This window comes from Hemitrygon akajei, unplaced genomic scaffold (assembly GCF_048418815.1).
Source record: "Hemitrygon akajei unplaced genomic scaffold, sHemAka1.3 Scf000115, whole genome shotgun sequence".
NCBI lineage: Eukaryota > Metazoa > Chordata > Chondrichthyes > Myliobatiformes > Dasyatidae > Hemitrygon > Hemitrygon akajei.
Window position 1 is genome coordinate 1,167,505 of NW_027332001.1, and position 14,044 is coordinate 1,181,548.

At 43.1% G+C, this 14,044-nt stretch overlaps 1 pseudogene; it reads right to left on the reverse strand.

Moving 5' to 3' along the window:
* Positions 1-4,510: 4,510 nt before the first annotated feature.
* Positions 4,511-5,227, reverse strand: LOC140723489 (uncharacterized; annotated as a pseudogene).
* Positions 5,228-14,044: the final 8,817 nt, after the last annotated feature.

A 14,044-nucleotide genomic window follows, 5' to 3' on the forward strand; every position in this document is an offset into this window, starting at 1 on the left:
ACCTCTGTCCATCAATGGAACACACCAATACTCTTTCAACAGATCAATCTTTGTTGGAAATTTAGCTTTTCCAACTTTATCGATGCAATCATCCACCCTAGGGATACGATAGGCATCTGTTTTTGTTCCTGCATTTACCTTGCTATAACCAGTGCAAAATCTGATACTGCCATCAGGTCTGGGCACAATAACGAGGGGTGACTCCAATCTGATGCTGAAGGACTAATAATACCATTTTCCAGCATATTTTCAAATTCTTGCTCAGCCAATTTACACTTTTCTAGTTTCATACGATATTGGTGTTGTTTAATAGGTTTAGCTTGACCAATATCTACATCATGTACTACGACCGTGGTTTCCTTGGGAACATCAGGAAATAAATCTTTAAACTTCAGAATTAATTCCTTCAGCTGTTGTTGTTGCTTTGGCTGCAGATGAGACAACTTGTTATCAATGTTTTCTAGAACACCCGAGTTCATTAGTGTAACTGGGACCACGGTTGGCTTGTGAAAAGTCTCAGACGAGTCAATTGTTTCATTCTCAGGGTTACCAGATTCATATGTTTTGACAACAACACTCACAGATGGTACCTGTTTGTCAAAATAAGGCTTTATCATATTTATGTGTACAACCTGTGTTAGTTTACGTCAGTCGGGTGTTTTAATAACATAATTCACAACATTAATTTGAGAGCCTATTTTATACGGTCCACTGAGTTTCACCTGGAGTGGATTCGTTAACATTGGAGATAAAATAAGATGGGATAAGATAAGATAAGATATCTCCCACCTGGTATTTTCTTTCGCAAGCCCGCTTATCAAACCAACACTTCATTTTGTTTTTGAGAAATCTTTACGTTTTGTCTCACTGGACTACACGCTTGGTGTAGTTTTTCTTTTGAACTTCAAAACATAGTCTAACAAGTTAACATGTACATCCTCATCAATCCACTGTTCCTTTAACAAGGTTAAAGGTCCCCTCAGTCTGCAACCAAATAGAAGTTCAAGTGAACTAAAGCCCAGTGATCCTGTACTGACTCTCTTACTGAGAAGAAAAGCAAATATATTCCTTCATCACAGTCTTTCCATTTTCAACACACTATGTCTTAATCATTGTTTTGAGTGTAGAATGAAAACTTTCTACAGCACTTGTGCTTCCAGATGGTACTCAGATGATGTTATTTGTTCAGCTCCTAGTTCATAAACTACCTACTGAAATAATCCAGGTGTAAAATTACTTTCTTGATCAGACTGGATTTCTTTAGGCAATCCAGAAAAAGTAAAAAAAAAACAACTTGATAAGAGCCTTCACCACAGTATTAGCTTTAATATTTCTGAGAGGTATAGCCTCTGGGAATCTGGATGCAGTATACATAATACTTTGTAGTTACTAATGGCCAGCTTTAGGCGTTGGCAATGGGCCAACACAATCCACTATAACTTTAGAAAAGGGTTCACCGAATGCATGTATAGACCACAGTGGTGTCACTGGGGTGACCTGGTGGGGTTTACCAACAAATGACAAGTGAGACAGGTTTGCAAAAGGTCACATCTTTCCTGAAATTAAGCCAGTAAAATAATTTCATAAACCTGTTTACAGTTATATTCACACCAAAATGGCCATCTAAGGGCATACTGTGGGCCAAAGTTAAAATTTCAGCCCTAAAAACTTTAGGAACTACAACTTGGTGAACAATTGCCCATTCCTCACTCGCTGGTATAGCAGGTGGCCTCTACTTCCTCATTAACACTCCATCATTAGATAATACCCCACTGGCACTTTCTTAATCTCATCATCTGAGAGATCTGTTACTTTTAAAGCTTCAATCTCAGGGTCTCAGTTCTGTTCTGCAATAATCTCCTTCCAAGACAGGGATAAATCTTTCTCATCAGACTTACTACCTGAATCCTGTTGAAACAATGAAGGCAGAAAAGTCCCTGACAAGTCATGATAACAGAAATCCCGATTTTGGCTATCACGGGTATCAGAATCATACTGCACAGAACCGTCTGTGTCGGCAAAATTCTTAGCCATACTTCGAGTTACTGGGCAGGAAGGATAAATGTTAAAATCCATCTGTGGGTCTCAGTGGTTGGCTTAGTTGTCAGCTGCAGTACAGGAACAACTTTACCATCTGCCAGGTCATTTCCTAACAGCAAAGTAACAACTTCCACCGGTAAACCGGAGCATAATCCGATTTTAACAGGTCCCGAAACCAACACTGACTGTAAAGTTACCTTGCACAACGGCACAGAAACCATGCCGCCCCCAATGCCTTTAATAGATTTACCTCACCGGTTTCAGTCTCATCACCAAACTTTAGAACGCTGTCTAATATAAGTGACTGAGAAGCCCCTGTATCTCAAACAATTTTCAGTGGTACTGGGGTTGACCCTTCCTTTAATAATACAATCCCATCTGACATAAAATAATCAAAGCTCTTCTTAACTGGGTCAGACCTCTCAAATCCTTATCTGAGCCTCACAGAATGTTCACGACCCTCTGGGTTTACTGGTGCTTCAACATACTGAACACAGGCATTCGGGACAGCCTCCTTTTCATTTTTCTTCCCCAGGAGGCAACAATTAGCCATCTTACGACCAGCTTTCTTGCAATAGTAACAAGTAAGACCGGCATATTTCTCCATCAACTGCTTCCCTTCATCCTTACTCTTGTTACTAGTCCCAGCTTTAATTTCTGGTTTACCCTGGTGATCCCTGCTACTCTTTTGGAAGCTCTATTTCGGGATAAACTTAACCTTATGAGTTAAACCAAACTCATCTGCTAATCTAGCAGACTCCTGCAAAGTGGCAGCATCCTTTTCATCTAAATGTCTCTTTATGTCATCAGGCACCCACCCTCTGAATTCTTCAATTAAAACCATCTCTTTCAAGCTGTTCAAATCATCATTTATATTTTTATATGTGCACCAGCGGTCAAAACACACAAACATCTCATAAGCAAGTTCCATATAAGTCTGCTTCACAGACGTCCTCAAATTTCTAAACTTTTGCCTGTATGATTCTGGGAAAAACTCGTACTCTTTGAGCACAGCCTGTTTCACAATGTCATAATCAGCTGCTTCATCAACCGTCAAAGCAGAATACACTTTGTAAGAGAATAGGCCAACCCTCTTCTGGCCACTTTAAACAACCTTCCCAAAATGCTGAAAGTATTTATTGACCTCTGCTTCGTCAAATAGAGATACCAATGAAACTTCCCGAATGGCCTTAAACTTATTACCAGAGTCTAACACTCGACCCCTTTGCTGCAATCTCTCTTTCTTTTCCAGCTCGACCAGCCTCTGCCTTTCTGCTTCCTCCCTCTGTTTTTCTGCCTCCCTAGCCTCAAACTGCCTCTGCCTTTCCGCAGCCTCCGCATTTAATTTTCTCACTTGTACGGGAACTCAAGCTCACGAGGTTTACTTACAGGAAACACCTCCAACTCCTCCACTTTAAACACACCCTCAGGTACATAATGTTCAGCTATTACACTCTGCATCTGTGCCCTCCTTATTGTTGATTTCCGCTTAGCAAGTTTTAACCTTTTAGCAATACTTAACAACTCAATCCTTCTGGCGTCCTCCAACGCCTCAGAGGCTGGCACTTCGAGACATCTATCAACATCCATTGCTATTGATTTTCCACACACAAATAAATCAAAAGGAATTTCCCCAATGAAATCGATAATTAATGACTACGCCCCCAAATCTGTTAATATCCCGGATGCAGGCCCAAATTTTGTTATGAATTGTAACGCTTTAGAAACGAACAGCAGCAATAGGCTACACCTGCAGTCGGTTTTGATGTTAAAACTATCTTTATTAGAATCTACTTGTAATATAGTAATTTAAACAAGATAAACAAAAGTGGTATGTGTATATATGTGTGCAAATATAACTCCTGGACTATTGAACTCGGGAGAAACAAGGCTTGGAGTCTTGAGATGGCAAAGTATAAAAGTTCAGGTGATGAGAGAGATATTTGTAAACCAGCGTAAATGTTGAGAGAAGGCAATTATGTCGAATTGCACAGGTTTCATGGTGGTAAAACGAGATAACAGTTGCAGTAGATTTTATCCTTCATCATTCCAAATCCACATACGAAATATCACGGAAAGTGACTTGTCACAAGGGGTATCCTTGTGACAATTACCCCACCACACACAGGCAAGGGTTAACACATCAGTGGTCTTCAAAGGATACCCCAAATCAGATCCACTCCTACGGATCAAACGAGGTGATAATCACACATTCGATGTACGGTGAATCGATAATTAACCCACCCCTGTGGGCATAGGAAAGTTGCAATCAGTTACCCTTGGTCACTAGTTCCCTTGTTTTGATCTTTCCATTTTTCCTCCTTCGTCTCCGTCTGACTCTGAGTGTCTGTGTTCTCGGTTAAAACTAAACAAGCTGCGAGCGATGTAAACAAGCTACAAGTCAAACTGAAATAACTTTTTAATTTTTCTCTCTTAAAATGACAGTCCACAGCAAACGAAACCCAGGAATTCATAACAACGGCCACTCCCTATTGTGAACTGAGTGATGTGCCAGTACTTGGGATGACTGATTGAATCCTTTCCCTTATTCTGAGCAGGTGAACGGCTTCTCCCCAGTGTGAACTCGCTGATGACTCTGTAGGATGTCTGACCGAGTGAATCTCTCCCCACAGACTGAGCAGGTGAATGGTTTCTCCGCAGTGTGAACTCGCTGGTGTCTCTGTAGGTTGGAAGACTGAGTGAATCCCTCGCCACAGATTGAACAGGTGAATGGCTTCTCCCCAGTGTGAACTCGCTGATGACTCTGTAGGTGGGATGACTGAGTGAATCCCTTCCCACAGACTGAGCAGGTGAATGGCTTCTCCCCAGTGTGAACTCGCTGATGACTCCGTAGGGTGGATGACTGAGTGAATCCCTTCCCACAGACTGAGCAGGTGAATGGCTTCTCCCCAGTGTGAACTCGCTGGTGTCTCTGTAGGTTGGAAGACTGAGTGAATCCCTCGCCACAGACTGAGCAGGTGAATGGCTTCTCCCCAGTGTGAACTCGCTGATGACTCTGTAGGTGGGATAACTGAGTGAATCCCTTCCCACAGACTGAGCAAGTGAACGGCTTCTCCCCAGTGTGAACTCGCTGATGTATCTGTAGGTCGAATGACCGAGTGAATCGTTTCGCACATTCTGAGCAGGTGAACGGCCTCTCCCCAGTGTGAACCCGCTGGTCTGCCATTACGTCAGATGATTGAGTGAATCCTTTCCCACAAATTCAGTAGATCATCAGCCTCTGCTCGGTGTGAACTGACTGGTGTGTCCACAGGTGGGAAGACCAATTGAATCCTTTCTCACACACAGAACAGATGAATGGCCTTGCCCAGTGTGAACTTGCTGATGTACCTTCCGTTGAGATGACCGAGTGAATCTATTCCCACTGTCTGAGCAGGTGAACGGCCTTTCTCCTGTGTAAAATGACGGGCGTGCCAGTTGGTCAGATGATCGAATAAATCCCTCCCCACAGTCAGAGTAGAAAGGATGGTTGATTGAATCCCTCGCTCCACTTCTTAAATATCTGGACAGAGACAGCAAAACTGGCGTGCTGTGTTTGAGATTCCTGGAGACAAATTCCTTCTCGTTTTAACCTGTGACATGATTTACAAAGTCCATCAAAGGCTGTAGGACAACATTTCAGATGAGATTACTTGAGTCGCCAAGTTTTGATCTGGCTGTTCTTCACTGTGACAATGAGGTTGAACCCAGGTTGGACAGAGACAACATCTCCTGACTGGGCAAAGTGCTGGTATCTGGAATGGCCATCAATTCCCTGATGCTCTTCCTGTTTCTATAAGAATGGGGCATTTCTGCCATCTGCAATTTGTACCCTGGCTCAGTTTGACTCTCGCCATTGGTATTATTCCCTCTTCCTGCTGAGCTGCATGGGTCCTGGCCGCACAGTAACTGAAACACTCTCTCGCAAATTGTCATTTGGACGTGCATCTGTGGTTTTCGTTCACGTATTATTAACTTAAGGTTCCACAACTTTAACGCAATATAAAAAATACCTGCTGAGGTGAATGGTTGGTCTGCACAGCTGTTAAAAAGACAGATTGAATATTAGTATTACTTCAGGTTCTTGTGGAAAATTACAATACAGAAACAGGACATTTGGGCCATCTGCTTTGTGCTGAACTAATTAAACTGCACACTCCACACCCCTACCAACCAGATACCTACACGAACCTCTTAAATGTTGAAAACATGTTCGCTTTCACCACTTGTGCTGGCTGCTCATTCCACACCCGGATGACCGTCTGTGTAAAGAAGTTTCCCCTCAATGTTCACCTTAACATTTCACCTTTCACCCTTAACCCATGGCCTCTGGTTGTAGTCCCACACCATCTCAGTGGTAAAAGCCAGCTCAGGGGAATAGGGGGCGACCATGGCTGACAAAGGAAGTCAAGGACAGAATAACAATCAAAAAGATGTATAACATAGCAAAGATTAGAGGGAATCCAGAGGTTTGGGAAACTTTTAAAGAGCAACAGAAGATAACTAAAAAGGCAATACGGGGAGAAAATACTAAATTCTAAATTCTCCTTCTAAATTCCTGTGTTTACAAGCCTGGCTTTCCCGGCTCCTGTTTGATTCTTACTGCGAGAGAGAGAGGAGCGAAACTATTTGACGATGCAGCGTGTTTACCCTTGCTTGCAGCTTGTGTTTACATAGCTCGCAGTTTGTTTTATTTAAGCAAGGACAGTCACAGACACAGTCAGCCAGAGAGAAAGAAAGAAGATGGAAAGTTCGAAACAAAGGGCCTAGTGGCCAAAGGCCACTGTTTGGACTCTCCTATGCCCACAAGGCGGGTTGACTATTGATCCAGTGTATACCGAATGTGTGATTGTCACTTTGTTTGATCCATAGGAGTGGATCTGTTGGTTTAGGAGTATCCTGTGAGAACCACTTGTGCTAACCCTTGCCTGGGGGTGGTAATTCACTTGAAGAGGTAGCCCTGTGACCAATCATTGTTGGTGATAATTCGTATAATCCATCTGGGGATTTTGTTGGAGTATCCCGTGGCTACCACTTTTGTTAACCCTTAGCTGGATTCGGGTGTGTTATGTGGTAACCACTTGTGAGAAGGGATATTCTGTGGAAATCACTGTCGGTAATACTTTGTGTGTTGGATCTGGATTGGGAGTACCTTGCGGAATCTACCTGCGTGTTAACCCTTGCCTGGGTGGCAGTTCCTTCTGAAGACAGTACTCCTGTGATAAGCTACTTTTGGAGATAATTCGTATGTGGATTTAGAACAACGACGGATAAGACCTACAGCGACTATTATCTTGTTTTACCACTGTGGAATTTGTGGAATTCAACGTAATTGCCTTCTCTTGACATTCACCTTGGATTACAAATATCTCTCTCTCGTCATTGATTCCATGGATGAACTGAATTTCATACTTTACCATCTCAAGACTTTTATCTTGGTATTTCCTGAGCTCAGTGGTTTGGGAGTTATATTTACACATATGTGTACTCATAACACTTCTGGCTTTTGATTATTTTTGCTTAATTTGTCATATTATAAGTTGATACTAATAAAGACAGTGGTTTTAACAGGTGTGGTGTATTGCTGCTGGTTCATTTAAACCGTTACAGGAATGTAACAGAGGTGTTTGTGTTTATGTCTTTCTGGGGGGCCCCCATGTTAACACCTTTCTGTCTCTCGGTCACACCTTGCCAAACAGGTAGAACTAGGGGCCTGCTGGGTAAAACTATGATTCCAATGTCTGTAATCCTGCTCAACCAGAGTGAGGAACTCTCAGCCTGGGCTTCCTCAAATAACACCTGGGGAAGAGAGTGAGGAACTGTGGTCCAGTCAGAGATGACTGTGTCTGTCGGTGTTTTGAGGGATGGTATCGCAGGCCCCACCAAACTGAACTTCCTATACTGGGGAACATGTATATGTTCATAAAAACATACTGTTGAGGTTCAGATAAGGATTTGAGAGGTCTGACCCAGTATCATTTTGTGTCAGATGGGATTGTATTATTAAAGGAAGTGTCAACCCCGGTACCACTGAAAATTGTTTGAGATACAGGGGCTTCTCAGTCACTTATATGAGACAGCATTCCAAAGTTTGGTGATGAGACTGAAACAGGTGAGTTAAATCTTATTAAAGGCATTGGGGGCGGTGTGGTTTCTGTTCCATTGTACAAGGTAACTTTACAGTCAGGGTTGGTTTCGGGACCTGCTCAGATCGGAGTATGCTCCAGTTTACCAGAGGAAGATGTTACTTTGCTGTTAGTGAATGATCTGGCTGGTGGTAAAGTTGTTCCTGCAGTGCAGTTAACAACTAACCCAAACACTGATGACCCACAGATGGATTTTAACATTTATCCTTCCTGCGCAGTATCTCGAAGTATGGCTAAAATGTCTGCTGGCGCAGACGAGTTTACAGCAGAACAGAACCAAGTCCCTGAGATTGAAGCTTTAAAAGAAACAGCTCTCTCAGATGATGAGATTAAGAAAGTGCCATTAGGGTATTATCTCATGATGTAGTGTTAATGAGGAAGTGGAGGCCACCTGCTATACCAGCGAGTGAGGAATGGGCAATTGTTCACTAAGGTGCAGTTACTAAATTTTTTAGGACTGAAATTTTAACTTTGGCCCACAATCTCACCTCTGGTGGCCATTTTGGAGTGAATGAAACTGTAAACAGGATTATGAAATAATTCTACTGGCCTAATCTGAGACAAGATGTTGTGACCTTTTGCAGAACCTGTCACATTGGTCAAGTTGTTGGTAAACCTAATCAGGTCTCCACAGTGTCCCACGGCAGTTTATATATAACTGCATTTGGTGAACCCTTTTCAAAATTTATAGTGGATTGTGTTGGCCTATTGCCAAAGACTAAATCTGGCCATCAGTATCTGCTAACTATTATGTGTACTGCATCCATATTTCCAGAGGCAATACCTCTCAGAAATTTTAAAGCTTAAACTGTAGCGAAGGCTCTTACCAAGTTTTTTACTTTAATTTGTTTGCCCTAAGAAATCCAGTTTGATCAAGGAAGTAATTTTACATCTGGATTATTCCAGCAAGTAGTTTATGAACTGGGAGCTAAACAAATTACATCGTCTGCGTACCATCCAGAATTACAATGTGTTCTAGAAAGATTTCATTCTACCCTGAAAACAATGATCAAGACATAATGTGTTCCACACTGTCTCTCTCTCTCTCGCTCTGTGCTTTGTAAAGGCTTGAAAAAAAATCATCGGATGCACGCACACACACTCCAAAAAAAGACATACTGTGTTGAAAATGGAAAAGACGGGGATGAAGGAATATATTTGCTTTTGTTCGCAGTAAGAGAGTTGGTATAGGATTCACTGGGCAATAGTCCATTTGAATTTGTATTTGCTCATAGACTGAGCGGGTGTTTGACCTTGTTAAAAGAACAGTGGATTGATGGGGATGTGCATGTTAACTTGTTAGACTAAGTTTTGAAGTACAACAATGAACTACTCCAGGCCTGTTGTCTAGCGAGACAAAACTTAATGATTATTCAAAACAAAATAACTGTTTGATAAGCGGGCTTGCGAAATAAAATACCAGGTGGGGGATAAGTTGCTTACCTTATCTCCAATGTTGACGAATCCACTTCAGGCGAAACTCAATGGACCATATGAACTAGTCGTTCAAATTAATAATGTGAATTATGTTATCAAAACACCCGACTGACGTAAACTAACACCGGTGGTACAGATAAATATAATAAAGCCTTATTTTGACAAGCAGGCACCATCTGTGTGTGTTGTTGTCAAAACATATGAATCTGGCAACCCTGAGAATGAAACAATTGACTCGTCTGAGACCATTCACAAGCCAAACATGGTCCCAGTTAGGCTAATGAAATCGGTTGTTCCTGAAAATATTGATAACAGGTTGTCTCATCTGCAGCCAAAGCAACAACAACAGCTGAAGGAATTAATTCTGAAGTTTAATGATTTATTTCCCGATGTTCCCAAGCAAACCACGGTCGCAGTACACGACATAGATATTGGTCAAGCCAAACCGATTAAACAATACCCATATCGTGTGAAAGTAGAAAAGTGTAAATTGGCTGAGCAAGAAATTGAAAATATGCTGGAAAATGGTATTATTAGCCCTTCAGCATCGGATTGGAATCACCCTGCGTTATGGTGCCCAAACCTGATGATAGTGTTAGATTTTGCACTGTTTATAGGAAGGCAAATGCAATAACAAAATCAGATGCCTATCCTATCCCTAGGGTGGATGATTGCATCAATAAGGATGAAAAAGCTGAATTTCTTACAAAGATTGATCTGTTGAAAGGGTATTGGTGTGTTCCATTGATGGACAGAGGTAGAAAAATTTCTGCGTTTGTGACACCATCTGGGTTGTATGAATACAGTGTTTTGCTGTTTGGAATGAAAAATGGTCCAGGAGCATTCCGGAAAATGAATGATTCTGTAATTCGAAGATTAGAGCACACAGATGCCTATATTGATGACTTAGTCACAGGGAGTGACACTTGGGAAGAGCATATCTCTGCAGTAGAAAAGCTGTTTGACAGGTTTCCCAGGCCAGCCTTACAGTTAACTTGGCTAAGAGTGAATTTGGCCATGCCAGTGTGACCTGTCTTGGCTATGTTGTAGATCAAGGCAAGTTGGCTCCTGTTCGGGCAAAAGTCCAAGCAATTTCTCAAGTTCCTATTCTGACTGTTAAGAAGGCTCTTAGAAGGTTTCTGGGAATGGATGGATATTATCGTAACTTCTGTAAGAACTTTGCTGGTAGTGCTCTTCCTCTGACTAATCTCCCGAAGAAGGGTGAAAAGTTTCTTTGGACGGAGCCTTGTCAAAAGGCATTTGATCGATTGTTAACAGTATTTGAGATTAGGCCAATCAATGTAGTATTGTCAGCAAATTTAATTAGCAGATTGGAGCTGTGGGTGGCAACACAAGTCATGGGTGCACAGAGAGTAAAGGTGAGGGCCAAAGTGACAACCCTGTGGGTTATGTGTCCTGAGGGTCAGAGAGACAGAGGAGATGGAGCCCACGCTCACCACCTGCTGGTGATCTGACAGGAAGTCCAGGATCCAGCTACACAAGGCAGGGTGAAGGCCGAGGTCTTTGAGCTCCTTGTCGATACTTCACACCTTTGTATGGCTACTGCTCTGCCCATGACTTCAAGGAACTGCAGAGAACCTTGGAGAGCAGAGAACATCAGAGAAACAAGCCTCCTCTCCATGGACTCTCCCTACACTTCCCCTCTCTCGGAAAAGCAGGCCATGTACACAAAGAAGCTCATAACCTGGACATTCTTGCTGCAAACCCGCTCCCCCATCGGAGAAGAGATACAAAACCCTTAAAGTGCGTAACACCAGGCTGAAGGATGGCTTCCTGTCTGCAGTTATAAGCCAAATGAATGATAAAATGGACTCGACCTCACAATGTAACTCGACGTGACCCTGCACCATATGTCTATCTGCACTGCACTTTCTCTGCAGCCATAATGCCTTGTTACAGTTATTGTTCTGTCGTATATCAGCTCAATGTACTGTTGTAATGTATCTGTCTGTATGGATGGTACGTCAGGCAAGATTTTCACTGTAGCTCAGTACGTGATGATAATAAACAAATTCCCCATTTTAATTTTGTGGACATTTTACACAGACTGGGCTTCTGCTCTGGAACCGCAGAAGGAAACTGAACTGTTGTCATTTCTGTGGAAAGCAAATACATGAAAAATGCTTCAATCTCACATTACGATCTGCAGTAACTGTGATCAGGTGACCGGTGGTGGGTCTCCCATATCAATATCAGAATCAGGTTTAATAGCACCGGCATATGTCATGAAAGTCGCTGTCTCTGCGGTAGCAGAAGAACCTAATTCTTAACAAAAGATTTTAACAATTGTGATTTAAAGTAAGTATACATATAGTACAAAAATAGAAAAAATAAACATGTAATAAACTATTTTGATTGTGTAAATGTCGTAAACAATTTTAATTGTGTGGATCTATTTGACTGACTGGGTTGTTGCTTCGGAAATTCTGGAGGGAAGCTGAATTAAACTTTACACATTTATGAGAAGCTCAGATGAATACAAATGGCTAAATTCACACATAAATGGGTCAGACACCCAGAAACATCGGCTGCACTTCAGAACGTCGAAACAGTGAATGAAACATGCAGAAAATACTGCAGGAAAAAAAAAACATTGTCCGCCACAATGAGAGGACGTGGCAGATCCGGATCTCACTGCCTTGTCTGAACGGGGAAAGATGAAGCTACACGGACACGTAGAGCAGTGACCCACAGATGCTGCAGATCTGCAGAAAAACATGAACAGGAAACGGGATCAGGTGACGGGTGGAGGGACTCCCACTTGAACCGGTGACTCTGCTCCTCTCCCCTCCCACACTGCCCGACCCATCCGCCGCATTCCCCAGATTATTCCATATTTACACCAGATACATGTCTGCTTTTACACACCATATCTACACCGATCCCTTTCCCTCCACCCCCAGGTCACAGAGTCACCGGCTCGATTCCCATCCCGGTCCGAAACATAATTCAAGACCAAACAGGAAGTGTTCACGTTTCATTTCAATAAGTTCTGTGTTTATAAACACTAATTTCTATTCACATTCCTCCTGCCTCACTGGACAGGAACACTGAAACATCAAGTGAGAAACAGCAGGAGGTGGCCATTCGGCCCATCTAACCATCAACAAGATGGCGGCTGCACTCCCATCTCAGCCACGTTTCTGTCCGATCCTCATTTCCTCGATCCCTTCGGTCTCCACACATCTGCCGGCCTCTGTTTTATGTGAGGACGATCACCGAGACTTCACCGCCCCGCTGTGGTGTGGATTTACAGATATTCACCACCCTCGGAATGAAGACATTTCCCCTCATCACAGTCCCGGACAGTTCTCCCCCTTTTTCAGAGACTGGGATCCCTGGTTCAACCGGTAATGATGTTGTGCATTTCAATGTGTTCACCTCTCAGTCCTCGATTCTCTAAATGAAAGGGTTATCACATTTGATCTTTCTTCATATGATGACCCCACCACTCCAGGGATCAGTCAGGTGAATCTTCATTGCACTCTCTATAACAAATAGTCTCTAACCTCTTTGTTCATCCTCGATTGAATTAATTTCCATCTTCTGCAGCCCCGTGTTGCCCCAACCACTCACCTCCCATCCCTGTCACTATTTCCACCTTCCCACCTCTCCCCTCACCTGAATCCACCTCACTCCCCAGCTCTTGCCCCATCCCCACACCTCATCTATTTTCTCTGACTATTTCCCGTCCACACTCAGTCCAGAAGGAGGGTCTCGGCCCGAAATGTTGACGGTCCATTTCCCTAGACAGATGCTGCCCAACCCACTGAGTTCCTCCGGCAGTTTGTTCTTTGGTCTGTGTAACCCGTGTTAGTATGGGGAGAGGGATTTTACACCATATTGCAGAGTTAGGGTTAGGGTTAATGGACTTTTCGGTGAGACAACAACATTAATCACGGGATTCATCGCTGAATCCAGTGTTGTGGGATGTAAAGTCCCCTGTTATGTGTCCGGCTGTGCCGTGCTGTTGGTGGAGTGGGCAGCGTGGTGTTTGTCTCGATTCGGGTCACAACACCAGAATTGCCAGCGGGGTCCACACACAGTGTATTAGTCAACAGAAAACCTGTCGTCCCTGCAGTCTTTGTCTCCGGGTAAACTCAACACCCTGACAGTGTGGACCATAGATACCCCTTCCTCTCAGAGTCAGGGAATCATTCAGACAGCTGATCGCTGAGAGGAATTATATTCATTGGTCATTAAAGTTCACCCAGATTCGTTTGGACGTATTTGATGTGGAGTTCGGGGTGTCACAGTCAAAGGGTTGGACGGCCGAACTCTCTTCGTTGTCCAATCATCCTTCCAGGTGAGGCGACACTTCACCTGTGAATCTTCCGGGGTCGCCTATTGTGTCCGCTGCTCCCGATGCGGCCGCCTCGACACTGGTGACACCGGCTCCT